A 16,644-nucleotide genomic window follows, 5' to 3' on the forward strand; every position below is an offset into this window, starting at 1 on the left:
GGGAAAGGATCTTTATCAATCCTAAATCAGATAAGGGACTAATATCCAATATATATAAAGAACTCAAGAAGCTGGACTCCAGAAAATCAAATAACCCCATTAAAAATGGGGCACAGAGCTAAACAAAGAATTCTCAACTGATGAATACCAAATGACTTAAGAGCACCTGAAAAAAATGTTCAACATCCTTAATCAGCAGAGAAAGGCAAATCAAAACAACACTGAGATTCCACCTCACACCAGTCAGAAGGGCCGATAAAGAATTCAAATGACAGCAGATGCTGGCAAGGATGTGGAGAAAGAGGAACACTCCTCCATTGCTGGTAGGATTGCAAACTTGTACAACCACTCTGAAAAATCAGTCTGGTGGTTCCTCAGAAAATTGGACATTGTACTACTGCAAGATCCAGCAATGCCTCTCCTGGGCATATCCCCAGAAGATGTTCCAACTGGTAATAAAGACACATGTTCCACTATGTTCATAGCAGCCTTATTTATAATAGCCAGAAGCTGGAAAGAACCCATATGTCCCTCAACAGAGGAATGGGTACAGAAAATGTGGTACATTTACACAATGGAGTACTACTCAGCTATTAAAAACAATGAATTTATGAAATTCTTAGGCAGATGAATGGATCTGGGGGATATCATCCTGAGTGAGGTAACCCAATCACAAAAGAACTCACATGATATGCACTCACTGATAAGTGGATATTAGCCCAGAAACCTAGAATACCCAAGATACAATCTGCAAAACACATGAAACTCAAGAAGTAGGAAGACCAAAGTGTGGATACTTTGTCCTTAGAGACAAAATTTGGAGCTGAGATGGAAGGAAGGACCATCCAGAGACTGCCCTATCCAGGGATCCATCCCATAATCAGCCACCAAATCCAGACACTATTGCATATGCCAGAAAGATTTTGCTGACAGGACCCTGATATAGCTGTCTCTTGTGAGGCTATGCCAATGCCTGGCAAATACAGAAGTGGATGCTCACAGTCATCTATTGGATGGAACACAGGGCCCCCAATGGAGGAGCTAGAGAAAGTACCCAAGGAGCTGAAGGGGTCTGTGACCCTGTAGGAGGAACAATAAAATGAACTAACCAGTACCCCCTAGAGCTCATGTCTCTAGCTGCATATGTAGCAGAAGTTGGTCTAGTCGGCTATCATTGAGAGGAGAGGCCATTGGTCTTGCAAAGATCATATGCCCCAGTACAGGGGAATGCCAGGGCCAGGAAGTGGGAGTGGGTGGGTTGGGGAGCAGGATGGGGGGTTATAGGGGACTTTTGGGATAACATTTGAAATGTAAATGATGAAAATACCTAATAAAAATTTTGTTTAAAAAACTACTTTTATTTGTAACTAGATGGAATTTGTATAGTGCTATACTGTATATGAAGCCAGTAAAAGAAGTGGCTCCCACCTTGTTCCACAGCATGTCACTGGAGCCTGCCTGTGGGGTCATCACTAGCTGGGGAAAAACACCAAGCGATTTACTTTTGTAGGTTGAAGTACCAAGAGCTAGCTATAACTGAAAGACACTATCTGGATCAACTGTTTCACACTAGGAACCAGAACTTTCAGAAATACCAGTAATGATTTGCTGAGTCAGATTTGTAGACAGGAGAGCTGAACCCAGGAGAATGGAGTGCAGCCCCTCAGAGCTCCTGACAGGTCTCAGCTCACTCCACCTGACAGATCCAGCAGGATTCTGCTCAGCATGGATTGGTTGCCATGTCTCTTTCCTTCGCTCTTTTACTGACAGTTAAACCAAAGTCTTGTATCTGTTAGACACTGTCCCCTGAGCATCCCCCTCAGTCCTTCTCACTCCTTTCTTAAAATAAAATATTTTAATAAGAAGTAATAATGTTTTCAGAAAGGAAATATATATCAGTTATAATTAGAAGGGAGTTTATTTCTTGCCTTGTGCTTATTATTGATGCCTCTTACAGTTCCTTTGTGGGGGTATTTTCTTTTTTTACCAGCGTGGCTGAATATGTGATAAAGAATATTTATTATAGTTCCTAGGTAAACATATTTTATAACTAAAAAGATGACCAATTTTAGTAAGCAATACTAAAATAAATACTATGAAAATTAACACTTATAAATCAAACTTATGTAACACATCATTTGAACATACTTCAGAGAAATAATTCAACAGCTCCGTCAACTTACCAAGAGTCAGCTCTGGCTTTGTTCCCCCTGACCTCTCTACTAATGTATTTATGCTGTTTAATAGATACTGAAAATTAAAACACATCAACTAAAACTTTCATACTGTTCTTATGTCAATGTTTCTAATATGCTGAGTAAAATACAATATAGGTTGAAATTAAATTCATTGGTTGCTTTTTTTCAATTAATGAGATTATCAGACAAAAATGCACCTATGTGACTCACAGTATACTTCCTTCAGACAGGGCAGTGATTGATACCAGCATTTCCAAACCTCAAGCTACCATGTTGTTTAAAGAATAAAGTTTTATTGGTATGTGGTATGCTCATTTGCTTACATATTTTCTATGGCTGTTTTTTCTCTGTATTTGAAGATCCAAAAAAATTCAAAAGACCCTCTATATGAATGTATGTCACTCTATGAACCATTACCAAAAATTCTTCCCAAATCTTGGGCTAAACATAAATGAGATGATCTAATTTATGCATATTAATCATATTATGACTAGGAAACACAAGCTCTGATAAAGCATGGTATTTATTTTAACTACTTTTTATGGTAATTAGATTGTACTTGTATAATGGCATACTCATCCATTCATTCAATCACTTCATCACCATTTATAATTTTGATAAAAAAATCAAATCCCAGACAGTTATGATATCAATAATCAATATTAAGTAATGTGTCAATACAACAGCAGCACTATTTCTCCCTAGTCACAGAGGAGCAACTGTGTTTCTGTCAGACACAGGAAACAGAGGTACAATGTCCTTTAGGATCACACATGACTGTGAAGAAGATGAGAGACAGTCTTTAAGCTCCATTTGAAAATATCTCAAAGAGAACCTAACATGTAATCTATTTTCAAATTAAACTTAAAGTTCCTACAAGTATAAAATCATCCTGCTAGAGCTGGAGAAAGAACCCAAGGAGCTAAAGGGGTCTGCAACTCTATAGGTGGAACAACAATATGAAATTACCATTACCCCCAGAGCTCATATCTCTAGCTGCATATGTAGCAGAGTATAGCCTAGTTGGCCATCATTGGGAGGAGAGGCCCTTGGTCTTGCAAAGATTATAAGCCCCAGTATGGGGCAATGCCAGGGCCAGGAAGTGGGATAGTGTGTGGGTTAGAAAGCAGGGTGCTGGGAGGCTATAGGGAACTTTTGGGATAGCATTTGAAATGTAAATGAAGAAAATATCTAATAAAAATTTTTTAAAAAATTATCCTGCTAAAAATCTGATCAGAATTAAGATGAGAAATGTTTCATATGTTGAAGAAAGTTAAGACTGTTTCCAAAGACATCAGGCAACAGGCAAAAACCTAGCCTCATTCAGTCTTTGGCTAGGGAAGGCATCTGAAATCCACCTGCCCCAGCAGCCTCTCTTGCTGTCCTTCCTGCAAGCACCAGAATCCTCACAGGTTCTGAATGCTTTACCCCATCTCCACTTCCTGTGTTATTTCCTGGTCTTTCTGTCCAGAACCCTCTCCATCCCTAGCTATACACTCCCACTGGGCCCTGTGTTGACTACATCACAGGACTTACCAATACTCTAAGTCTATATTCGTATCAATAGTTGTTACTATGAATATCTAACACATGACAGAACCTAGATGCCACCCAAGGCTTAGACCATATACTGATTCTTTACACATTACAGAGGCAGAAGCTGAATATTCTGTGAAGACAGGTGAAGCCAGAACACAAGTGCCCACACTCCCGCCACCTAGGCCTGGCTCCTCATTTCTGTACCAGAGGTCCTGACTATATCAACTTTGCTGCCCATTACACAAACTTCGCTAACATTTTTTGCATCTACAATCTGTAGCACTTGTTTTGGTTGGTAGAAGGTAATGATGCTGACAACGCACAGTGTATAGGACAGTTCCCCACCAAAGACTTATCTGGTCCAAAATAGTAATGTTGTCTGCTATTGAGACACTCTGTACTACACTGTAACCTCCTCTTCACTGTCCCAAGGGGCTCTGCACATTTCCTTAGCAGAAATTTTTGAGTGTTCATCATGGTGCTTTGACACCTACTATCACTCCTGGCGCATAGTAGATGTTCAATTCATTTAGGATGGCTGAATGCACTCCGGGGGCGGGGGGTGGTGGTGTATATTTTAAAGTTTTACTTTAAGGAAACTTCAATTGTCAAAAATCTGAGCATATATCCCTTTCTTTGTCCAGACTTTCTTCTTCCAACTTCCTTTCTGTTAGCTTTGCTTGTTTGTTAGTTCGTTTGTTTGAGACAAACATAGCCTGATATTGTCAAGGCTGATGTCAAACTTACGATTCTCCTGCCTCAGCATCTCAAATGGTGGAATTACAAGTATGCATGCTACACTGTCCATCATAATAGCAAATAATCTGCAGAGTATACAATACAATTAGAAACCTAAATGAATGGGATTTTATACCCTCCAAGGCCTCAGGAGTGTGGGTGTTTGTTGAATTCTGTGTAAGGACTAAGCTCCAGAATAAATCAACCTCAGAAACCATGGTTTATATTTTTAAGGGATATTTGGTATTAAATTCCTATGGTCCTTTTTTTTAAAGGAAAAAAATCAGACAAGTGTATATTGCCATTTGGTTTTTCATGCTTTGGCTACATTTGAGACATAAGTCCGAATCTTCAGGTACTGGAAGATAGCAGAAATTATAGGCAGGCTTGGGTGGTGTCTTAGTTAGGGTTTTACTGCTGTGAACAGACACCATGACCAAGGCAAGTCTTATAAAAAAACAACATTTACTTGGGGCTGGCTTACAGGGTCAGAGGTTCAGTCCATTATCATCAAGGTGGGAGCATGGCAGTATCCAGGCAGGCATGGCACAGGCAGAGCTGAGAGTTCTACATCTTCATCCAAAGACTGCTAGTGGAAGACTGACTTCCAGGCAACTAGGATGAGGATCTTAAGCCCACACCCACAGAGGCACACCTACTCCAACCAGGTCACACCTCCAAATGGTGCCACTCCCTGGCCCAAGAATATACAAACCATCACAGGTGGGATTGTAATGGAGAATGGAAATAAAGCAGAGATGGCTGTTCTCTGCGTGTGCAAGTTACTACTTTAAATGTTAAAAAATAAGTCAAGAGATGATGCACATTATTATGATTGTATTTTTTAAAGTAATGGGGCTCTAAAATAACAGTGAAATACTTCTGCGATGGTGTGAATCTGTGAAACACTTCTGTGATGGTATGAATCAGTATCATTTTGGAGGCAGAGGCAGGCAGATCTCTGAGTTCGAGGCCAGCCTGGTCTACAGAGTGAATTCCAGGACAGCCAGGGCTTCACAGAGAAACCCTGCCTTGGAAAAACCAAAAAACCAAAAAACCAAAAAAAAAAAAAAAAAAAAAAAAAAAAAAAGCAATACCAAGAACTCAGGTCCACACACTCTCTGGAGGAACACTGGCTATTCGTTGCTTCCTAAATATGCATGCATGTAATGCGCAGTCACTCAACGAACATGAAGATGGTGCAGGTTTAATTATCTACCCTCTTCACTCATGGGAATCTGTAACACACACCAGTGTAAATACAGACTCTGGGACACTTATATTAAGTTGCTATGCTCAGGATTTCTCTGACGCAAGTGACAAAGAACAAACAGGCTAATAGTAAAAGACAGGCTCCACCACCATGTCCAGGAGTCAGAGAAAAGACTGAAAGGGAGAGCAGGATCTATGGGCTATGATGTGGGCATGGGTGACATTTCATACAATGAAATGAGCAGTGCTTTTGCCTCTGTGTGTAAGAACATGGCATATCCCAGACACAGAGATGGAGTCTGTGACCTTGGGCATGCAGGTTGGTAAGATATTGGTGCATACAGCAGAGAAATGTGAGAAAAAGATGAACAAGGCTGGAAATAGCATGGTTGTTAGCATCAAGCATTCTTTGCTGGGTCCACATTGCTGAACCCTGGGAAACCAGTCCTGAGAAAACACTAAGATGGTGGAGGGCAGTCTCTGATCTATTCTGCCTGCACAGGAGCAACAGATGTCAAAAGGCCAGGATATTCCCTGGGTTTCTCAATGCCTGCCACTAAACCCCTCAACAAAGAAGCCCAGCAGGTGCCTCCACTTGCCCACCTGTACTCCAGCTTTGACTTAGGTTGACTTACTACTCAAGGCTCCAATAGCTCCTTAAATTCTGCACCATGGAAGAGACCAACGATTTCCTTAAGCCCTCTTTGGGCTCTAGAAACTTGAATGAATAACAGTTTAGCTGATCCTCCCTAAATGTTGGATGTGCCCCACCATGAGGTGGCAATATTCCATTAGGAATATACAAATACACATATGTGCATGTGTTGAGTGCAGAACATGTGTGGTACACATTTGCAACTTTTGGTAAAAGAGGATGCAGAAACATGAAAACTAGTAGAAAATATCAGGATGAAGAAGATAAAATGGAATTCAGATGTGTAGATCAGCAATGTTTTCAAACTACAACTTAGGTCATGAATTTGAACCTAGGTGTTTAGTCTTTCAAAAACCTCTACATAAATGTCAATTTCGGTAATCATTATTTAGCAGCAATTCAAGGTTATATTTTTCTGGCCAAAGACTCAAATATGGTCACTTTGGGTTTTAAGTCTAGATATACATATTGTACAGATTTAACATGTCATGAACATCTTTGGCCATTGGACATATTCTGCTCCTTGGTGCTCCTTGGAGGATATGTGTCTGTGGTAATGGAAGGGTCATAGGATGTCTCCAGAGACACAGTTCATCAACCCTCTTGGGTTCAAATCCAAGCCCTCTGACTATCAATTTAGACAAAAAATAGCAGGGTTCATCATAGATAGTGGCTTCTCACTGACCAAGAGCTGCCTGCACACAATGTCTTAGGGCCTTCCTAAAATTATGGCAGTAGAAACACAAGAACATTAGCGTTGGTGGCAATCATTACTCTGACTGTCAAAGGAGATGACAGCATGTGATCGAGAGTCTGTTTTGGATGTGGTATCTGCTCAAGTTCTATAATGCACTAGAAAGTTCTGGAAGTTAAAGTGGAATTGAGCATTCTCTGTGAGAAATTCATTAGCCTCAATACATTCAAGCTCTTAGATTCAGTTGGTGGATCCTGGTGGGGTTCTTGCAGTACCACAAGACAAGCAGCTCTTAGAAAGTAAGTGACTTTATCCTCCCCTGACCCTCAGCCAAGGATCTTAGATGAAACCCCAAAGGGCATGTCTATTTCATCAATGGCAGACCTTGAAGCACACCTGGGCTTAATCTTTGCACACTGCTCCACCTGTCACTAGCTACAGGGTCAGGTACATGGTAGATAAATGAATACCTGCAGGCTGAGAAATCAAATCACGGCACGGAAATGACTTTCAAACAAACATACTAACTTGCCATGCATTGCTTATCCAGCTTTGACACAAGCTCAAGCCCCAGTCACATAAACAGTCACATGCTCTGGCTCCTCATGTAATCCATTTTTAGCCAAGCCATGTTGAAAGATGATGCTCATGCTGACCTGGAAGCGAAAAAGAAGCTGCCCTGACCCATCCTCTTCTAATAACTGTACCCAAGTATCAAGGTCTTTCTAGGCACTCCATGTTAGGGATGGGCAAACCCCCACACAGGCTTTCATCACAATTTAGAAGTGGGACAGAAAAAAAAAAAAAACCATACATGTCACCCTGAAAGCAGATCTACAGAGATCAAGGCACAAAGCATTAGGAGTCCTACTCAGGAGCTACAGGGTCATGTTCAAATACCCATCTATCCTGTCCTCTCCAGTTGCTTGGGACAAAATCCAGGCCGACACTGCATATCAAAAGAGTTAGCTTAGTGGACATGTTAGTCACTGATCCCACTCACCTTCTGAGCTCTATTTAAGTACTGAGGCATATGCCAGAACCTGGACCACTGGACCAGCTTAGCCCCACAGAGAAATCTCCATCAGGAGTCTTTTCCTCATCATGTTCTCTTCATTTTTCTCCTCTTGAAAGTTGTCAGAGATATAACCACATCAAAGAGGTCTTCTTTATTCTCTGTGATTCTGTCAGGTACCATGGGAAACATCCTGCAAATGCCATCTAATTGATTCTCCTAAATATCAAATCCAGAGAGACCCTCCCACCCCACCCTACCCGCTTTTTCTGGTAAGCTGGTTACCACAAAAACTTGGCAATAAATTAAATATACTACAGCAGTAAGCCCATTGTATTTTGGTGCAACTATTATTCTCATTTCCCAAAACATTGATCTTTTCTTCCCTCCCACTATTAAAAGTACTAACATTATTTTATAGGATTTTTAAATGAAATGGTTATTTTTATTATTTATTTTATAATCTATGCATATGTGTGAGGGTATGTGTATCCAAGTACAAAGGTTCAAGAATGCAGAGGAGGATGTTAGATGCTCTAGAGACACTATGGACACTTATGAGTTGTCTGACGTGTGGGTGCTGTGAACTAGACTAAGGTCTCCTGAGAACAACACGCACTTTTTTTTTCTTTTCTTTTTTTTTTTTTTTTTGAGACAGGGTTTCTCTGTGTAGCCCTGGCTGTCCTGGAACTCACTTTGTAGACCAGGCTGGCCTCGAACTCAGAAATCCACCTGCCTCTGCCTCCCGAGTGCTGGGATTAAAGGCGTGCGCCACCACGCCCGGCTCAACACGCACTTTTAACTGCACAGCTCTTCAGCTCCATTTTGCAGGTTTTTATGATGTATTTACTCAGACACATTTCTAAAACTTAGTTCTGTATAAAAATAAATTACCATGATTTTCAGTTACAGTTTCCTTGTGTTCTGAACCAGCAAAAAATGCTGTGAATAATGATTTGAAAGTGACTCTTTTTAGGTACCAAACTCTGGTCACTTGAAAACTCAGATAACTGAATAATAATCTCCTCTTAATCTCCTGGTTCAGAATATGTTTATAAAAGTGAAAAAAAAGGTGGGGGGAGGGGGAAACCCAGGCAAAGCACACAGTAAAGAGCAGGTTATTTCCAGATCTATCACCAAGAACTTTTCTGAGTTATGTTAGACTCAACAAGCCTGATGTCTCCCTCCCCTGCCACTAGTTTTGTAGCCTAAATGTTATCACTGACAGCCCTTGGTCCCTCAGAACTGCCAAAGCCAGGGACCTTGTTATGACATCAAAGTATGAGAAGTCTTGGTCCTGATCATGCCTCTGAAATGGGTAAGATCCAGCCTAAACTCAGATAACTAAAGGTCAATGTCTTCAGTAATCAAAGGGACGGGAGGTGTGTAAGATAGAAGCACTGTTGAGGATTTTGATATAGCCAAGGCAAAGGCTGGGAGGACGAACTTGAAGAATTAACTATATAAAAAGGTAGATCAGCTGTTATCAGATGGAGAGCAACAGAGAGTGAGAGATGCAAAGACTGACATTCCCCCACCATGTGTGTGTGTGTGTGTGTGTGTGTGTGTGTGTGAGAGAGAGAGAGAGAGAGAGAGAGAGAGAGAGAGAGAGAGAGAGTGTTTTCACACCTCACCAGATTTTAGGCATGTCCAAAATGGCAATGTTTGAAGTACTTAGTCAGGCATTGGGGTCAGGACAATGTTTTTTCTAATTTGTTCAGTTAAAATTTACCCAGTGCCTATGGAGTACTAGGTATTCTTGCAGATGCTGGGAGAACAAGAGTGCAAAAATCTGTGAACACTGCTGTCCTCCTGAACACCATGCTGTCATCTAGAATAGTCAGAATTCAGTGTTAAAGAGGAAATTCACAAGTATCAGAACAAAAGAACAGTTCTGACCATAGCTAGTATTGAGGGGAAAAACAGATCAAAAGGCAGAGGATCTTTCAGAGAGAAAGAAGCGCTTCCAGGGAAAAAAAAGCGTGCCTACTAAGAAGGTGGCATGTAACCTCCACAAGAGCAAGAGACTAAAGAAGCCAGTCACCTCTACTGATTTCCATGGAAAAGATAAGCTTACTACACAAGAAGTATAGAAGCTGTCTGGTAGCTCCAAGCATCCATCGCTGGATGGATCCAGCATCTACAAACAGGCAGGGAAGGAGCAGGCCTCAGCTTTCCCTTCCTAGGAAGAGTTTAACAAATCATCCTTTTCCAGAGGTGCTGGATTATAGGGCAGTTGCAGCTTGGTTCTTGTTAATGCAAAGTTTACCACAAAGAAGCTGGAAGGGGAGAAGTCAAATATTTATCCCCCTTCTAGTGCCAGTTACTTTATATAGCAATACCTCAATGCCAATGAGATTAAGCTTTTGCACTGTAATGCCAACAGGAACAGTTTCATTAAAATTAGCAATTCTGAAGCAGTTCAGTACCATTTACCTTTACTCACAAAGTGAAGCAGACTTTTCCTTTCCAGTATTTAATAAACATTTGGAATTTATTTTAAAAAGTAGGATCCTAATAGTATCTATTTAACATGGGAAAGAAATAAGTTGTTCTTCACTAATTTCTTCACATAAAATGGCTCAAGCAAATGCACTTTTTACTTAATATCTCTCCGGGACAATTGAAGCACGGCCAGTCAGCATGAAAACACTTTAAAATCTGCCCCTGTCCAAAATACTTCACATGAAACACCTTTTCATTAATGGTTCCCAGTTCATGACTTCTTTCAGAACGGGAAATAACAAGCTGAAGTGAATTAGGGAGATCAGTCATCCAGAATATTCAGAATGAATCACAGAATTTTTCTTTACCAAAAAGAAATTTTTATTCCTTCACAACACAGTGAGGATATTTCATTACAGTATCATCAAGCATGCTAAACCAGAGACAAATCATATAAAGAAACTCCCCAACGGGTCTACACTACTTAATAAGGTCATCATTAACTAAATTGCTTGTTGTGTTCTCCTTTTCATGCATTGAACATAGAATGTTCAGTTTTAAACAGGTCTTTAAAACTGATCACTAGCATCTAGGATCAACCACACTCCAAGAGGAGGAATTTATGCAATGTTGTTTTCTGATTCGACAGTCTTTGAGCTCTTCATGTGTGTGCAAAGGGCAGAATGGGATAGCGAACCTGCCTGCCCAGGTATTCTTTTCTTTATTTGACTCACTATAGAAATGCTTAATAGACCCTTTAAAAACTTCCCATTTGGGGCAAATTATATAGTTAGCCTTTAATTAAAAACAAAAAAACAAAAATAAAAACAACCCACGTATGCACACCCCGCCCCCTCCCTCTTAAAAACAAACCAGAAGGCTTTAAGAATTAGCTCCAATAATAATCCCACTGCAGTCACAGAAAATCTTCCTCCAAAATGACAACTAACCCTAGTAATAGAAACCCTCCAAAGACGTCTTTCCCGGTCTTAGGGCGCACAGCGGACACCACCCGGACCGTCACAAACAAGCAGAACCCAAAAGAAGCAAAGGAAAAGAGCGATTCTGGAGGGAGTGAGCCTGCGGAGCGGATGAGAGGCAGACTGGCACTGAGCAGCAGCTTATTCAGGACCTTTCTCCTTTCCAAAGCCTGGAGTTCCTGTGCAGGAGCCAAAAAGATGGGACACGAGACCCACAGTCCCTTTAAATCGCCCACCCCCGCGCCTGTCAGCCTCTTCCGAACCCCCATGCCCTACAACTTCCTCCTCGTGGAAACTTCCACTGGGTTCGGAGCCCAGGATGTCAAACTCCATTTCACAAGGAGCTTGTCCCTAGTTGGGTTCTGGCTTCAGGTCCCTGCACCGGGTGCCCGAGCCCGAGAGGAGCCGGGCTCAGAGGCCAGCTTCAAGGACAGAGCGCGTCGCTGGCCACCCGCGCCCGGCCCGCAAGACCTGTAGACCTCCCCCCACGCCCGCCCACCCTGCCAAGTTACCAGATCGCTGGAGCCTGGAGGTGGCGCCCCAAGGCGGCGTGCTGGCAAGCTGCGGCCGAGCAGCCGGTGGCCTCAGCTCTGGTGCTCGCATTAGCCATGCAAAGTTAATCCCGCCGCGTCACGCCGGCCGGCCGCCCGCCCAAGGCTGCGCCGTGCTCGGCCGAGCCGCAGTCTCCTCCCCGCTCCGCCCCCTCCGCCACGGGGTCCAGTACTGCGCGGGCTCCCGGGCGAGCCCTATTCCCTTGACCTGTCAACTCTCCTCCAGCGCCGACGCCCGCCGAGGGGCGCAGCGTGGGTCCCAGGACACTGGCGACCTCTCTGCCGCGACCTGAGCGGGCGGCGAGGTGCAGGGCCGGAGTCTCCGCCTCCGGAGGACCCGGCGCGGTAGCCTTACTAGGGACTGGGGTGTCAGCTCCTCCGCTGCTGGCGAACCGCCGACCCGAACCGCCGACCGTTCGTCCCCTCTGGTCCTCTAGCCTGTTCGATTCTCCCAGCAGCTGCGGCAGGCTCAGGCCACCCTGGCTCCGCCAGAGTATCAGAGACGAAATGGCTTCCGGGCTGTGCACCCTGCCACGGCCCGAGCAACCCTCCACTCGAGTGCCCTGCGCACCTGCCGCTTATGTGCAAGTGTCCCCCGCTACGACCCCACGGTAACGGCGCCTTGTGCGCCACCCTCCCCGGGGTCACGTAGCTGCGGGTCTGGTGGACACGCGTCCACCCACCCAACTGCAGGAGCGTGGAGGTTCCATTTGAGCCATCATTCTTTTAGTTGAAGAGGTAGGAGTGTGACAGGGGGTGAGGTAGGGTATGAATGACAGGAGATAGAGGGGATCTCCAGGGGCACAACCCTCTGAGTCGCCCGACTGGCGCGGCAGGTGTCACCGCGCTCCTCCTTCCGCCCCCAAACCACTTGTGGTGCGCGTGGAACCACGGGGCGCTCAGATCCTCCTGTGGCTCTGGACGCTCTGCTCCCCCACACCAATGGGCAATGCCTTGCTTGCCCTAAATGAGAATTGCCCCACCCCCCCCGCACCTCACTGAGTGTGTTCCGGGTTGGTTCTACAAGTAGGGTTTAAAGGGACACCTCATTCGCCTCTGTCCTAGAAATATAAGTACAAAACCAGAAGACAAAAATAATCTCCACCCTGGAAGGGTTCTGCACTTGCAAGCATAGCGCTGAAATGTCCATACCTCAAGTTCCGAAGGTCAGGTTGGGAGAAAACAGAGCGGGCGAGAGTGTGCTGCTCCAGATGACCCAGGCAGTCTTCCAGCTACGCCTTGGAGGTAGGTTTTATTGGAAAAACGCAGAGTGCTCAGAGAACTCGCAGCCAATGGGAAGTTAACAATTGCGACAAAAACTACTTTGATTATGGACCGAATACAATTATGTTCTTATGAACACTGTTAAAAAATACCTTGAAAATCTTTCTTCAACATACTCTTGTAACACGGTATAAAAGGGAATGATGTCTACATCATTTTAAAGAGTTTTCTAGATTCCCCACGGGTGATAAGGCCCCCCCGGGGGGGGGGTTGGGCAGTCCACAGGAAAGGAGAAAGGAGAAAGGCCAACACACCTCCTGTCACAGCATTAACAACTGTGGCGAATCAGAAGCAGGACTCAGGAGAGAAAGCAGCTGCTAGAACGTTGCCTTTCCCGGCGGCCAGCACAGACTCGGCTGCCCTTTGAATTCTTTGTAAGAAATCCGTGTTTTATTCCTCGCCCGGAATGAAGTCTCACTAAGAATTTGCCGGCTCTAGAGTGAAGGTTGTTTTGCAGGCGAGTTCCTGGGCTTTGCTCCAAAGCTGCCTTGGGAGGTTTTGTTGGTTTGGAGGAAAGCTGCAGCTTCTCCTACCCAGTTCCTAACCAGACAGCCCCCTGGTGGCTGCAAGGAAAAGTCTGGCTTGGCCCAGGTCTTGGTGGTGGTGGTGGTGGTGGGGGGTGGGGGGTGGGGGGTGGGGGGTGGGGGTGGGTGGGAGGGGGCAAGCCTTGTGAACAGCTCTGTAATAAGTTAGAAAGGGGAATTCAAGAGTCCCCTGGGAAACCCGGAATCCCTGGACGTTATAATTCTAGTATAATTCTGAGCTATGTTTTTTCTTAAATTCTTTCTCAAGAAAAACACATACTAAAAATGAACTATAACAATAACAACAACATCAAAAGATTACTTTTCTTTGTTCAGATGGTTTTGTCTGATTTCACTTTGCTTGGAAAGTTCTGAAATGATAATCAGTGAAAGTATTAAACGGCTTACAAGACTGGTTGTAACAGTGTTATATAATCGCAAGGCTCCAACAGGAAATTTGGTAGGATTCTATTTGAACAGGTATTGAGAGAGCAGAGCTGGGTGGGTGGTGGTAAGGGGTTACCATAAGAATCTGTTACACAACACAGTGTCATGGGAATTCTCAGAGTCATGAGAACTCTTGGGAAAGCAAAAGATATCCTAACCTGGGAGCACAGGGTCTCAGGTCCCATCTTTGCTGACTTGTGATGCACAGTTGCTTATTTTCAGAACCTAGGACCACAGTTCACCTACACCATCCTCCTGACCAGTCTATGAATTTCAAACTGATGATTCCAGTCAAGGAATGAAGCCATCTGTTTGTTTCCTAAAGAACTATTGGGCAAGAAAGAGTATGACACATGAAGCCAACAAGAACATGCTTGGGTCACAGTGCAACTGGCCATAGATCTTTATTGAACATGGTAAAATGTGGTTTTTAAAAATATTCTCTCTTAATCCCTGCATTTGTGAGCACTGCTTATCTTTTTAGCTTGATGTGAATGTCTTTCTTACATGACTACACTTTTTCCCTACCTACTGGGCCTGTGAATCAGAATCCAGTGGGAGAAATAAAGCACAAATTAGAATTGACCAGTTATCAAAGACGGTAGCTATGACAAGGAATGCCATGTGAGATTGGTATGGAGGGGGGCCATCCTCAAAGAACTCAGACACAGGAAGTTCTTGAAGGTTTGTGGAGTTGTGGACAGATTTCCTGAGGGGAGTGGAACATTAAATCATTTCATTAACCCAACAGCTTTCTCTGGAGCCTGCTGCTCTGCCCTGAGACCTAGCCCTGGAGAATCTATTTATGTTCATTATATGAAAGTCCCAGGCATTCTGGCCTAAAACTGTAAAGTCCCGCCCCCCTAGCCTTTCATGACAGACCACTTAGGGAAGATGACAGTTTCAAAACCAATGGGTGGCAGTGAGAAAGACACAAAGTCATCTTTTAGTGTCTCTGGGGTACCATTCCAGTGTCCCTCCATAGCTATTGGGATCTGCAGGTGACTTAACTCCATATGTAAAATGGCATAGTATTTGCATGTAACCAACACTTAACTTCTCTGACCTGTGTCTCACCTCTAGATTAAATGCTATGCGAATAGGTATTATACTGTATTAAAAGATTAGCATCAAGCGAAGGAGGTCTGAACATGCTCAGTATACATGCAGGGCTTCTGCCGTACCTTCAGCCTGGGGTTGAATGACTCCACAGATGGGGACCTCAAAAGGGGAATGGCTGACTATAAACTGCCAGATCAGATAAAGCAAGGAAGCAAAGAGAGCCCAGGAGAGGAAGGGTCCAGTAAGCCTGGCTTTAGAAGGTAGCTGAATGCATTATTATTTGCTAGCTCCAAATGTGAGAAATGAAGTTAGGAAAAATTGTCAAGGTGGTACAAAATTAAAAGCTATGTCCTGCTTTCTGCATCCTGTCTTTGGGACTGTTGTGACATTTTTATGTGTGTTTTTAATATTCCAAACATGGACAAAGAGATGGTTTAAATGATCATTGCACACTTTACAATTCATGTGTTTTGCCATGTCTTTAGTGACACAGTTCATGAGGTTTTAACTCACCTGTGGTATTGCACTGAGCAACTATTGCAGATCATATATCTGCATGTGTCTTGTCATGCTGGAGCAGTGGGAATGCAGAGCAAAGCACCCTCTATTTCACTTCTTGATGTGTGCTTATTTTGCATGCCAGCACTGGACCTTTGGCCTAGTGCTGTGTGAGAGAGACCTGGAAGGCCCCTTCCTTCTGCATCTTCACTTTCAGGCCATCAGTTAGTGAATTCTGGGAAGTAACCACAAGTAAGGAAGTACATGGAGGCATCCTCAGTTGCTGTTAACTAGGCCAAAGCTAGTTCTGCTGAAAGACCATGACCCCTTGGATTAGTTGTGCTCTTCCTCAGTTCTCAATGAAGCATGCGTACCTAATACACCTCTGGAATGCTCACCGGCCACCGACATTTTACATGTGAAGGACCAGGGAAAGTTGTGGGAGACCTTCATTCTCTATTTCTTGTGGGCATGCACATGGCTCCTTGTACTATAAAATTTCCCTTATAAAATGCAAGTTTAAAGATGAAATCATTAGTGAAGTCAATTTGATGACAGTGGAGTAATCAGTTAAGCCCTGGGTTTACAACCTTCCGAATTCTGGGACCCTTGGTTACATGTTTGTTACGTGGGGTCAAGTTGTAGTGATCTGAACCATAAAATTATTTCATTGATACTTCATAACTGTAACCTTTGCTACTATTATGAACTGTAATGTAAATAACTGATAAAATATCTGATGTTCAAATTCCCAGTTGAGGAGAGCCACTAAGCCCTGTGCAAGCACAGCAGTGTAGAACAC

General features: G+C 43.5%; 1 protein-coding gene and 1 long non-coding RNA gene across 20 annotated transcripts in view; one reads left to right on the forward strand and one right to left on the reverse strand.

Moving 5' to 3' along the window:
- Thrb (thyroid hormone receptor beta) overlaps positions 1 to 13,802 on the reverse strand; it is a 405,974-nt gene extending 392,172 nt beyond the window's left edge. For 9 of the 19 annotated variants that reach the window (XM_085828341.1, XM_029469087.2, XM_085828342.1 and 6 more), the window contains exon 1: positions 11,989 to 12,235. The gene's annotated coding sequence lies outside the window, so the exon portion shown is untranslated. Of the gene's footprint in view, positions 1 to 11,988; positions 12,236 to 12,382; positions 12,459 to 13,179; positions 13,308 to 13,565 lie in introns of those variants that run through there. The other 10 variants (XM_029469085.2, XM_085828340.1, XM_029469081.2 and 7 more) reach the window with 4 other exon arrangements.
- Positions 13,129 to 14,719, forward strand: LOC115029236 (uncharacterized). Its single transcript, XR_003834805.2, has 2 exons — positions 13,129 to 13,272; positions 14,505 to 14,719. It is a non-coding gene; the product is annotated as an uncharacterized LOC115029236 (long non-coding RNA).
- Positions 14,720 to 16,644: the final 1,925 nt, after the last annotated feature.

This window comes from Mus caroli, unplaced genomic scaffold, assembly GCF_978045245.1.
Source record: "Mus caroli unplaced genomic scaffold, Mus_caroli_1 scaffold_12, whole genome shotgun sequence".
Lineage (NCBI taxonomy): Eukaryota > Metazoa > Chordata > Mammalia > Rodentia > Muridae > Mus > Mus caroli.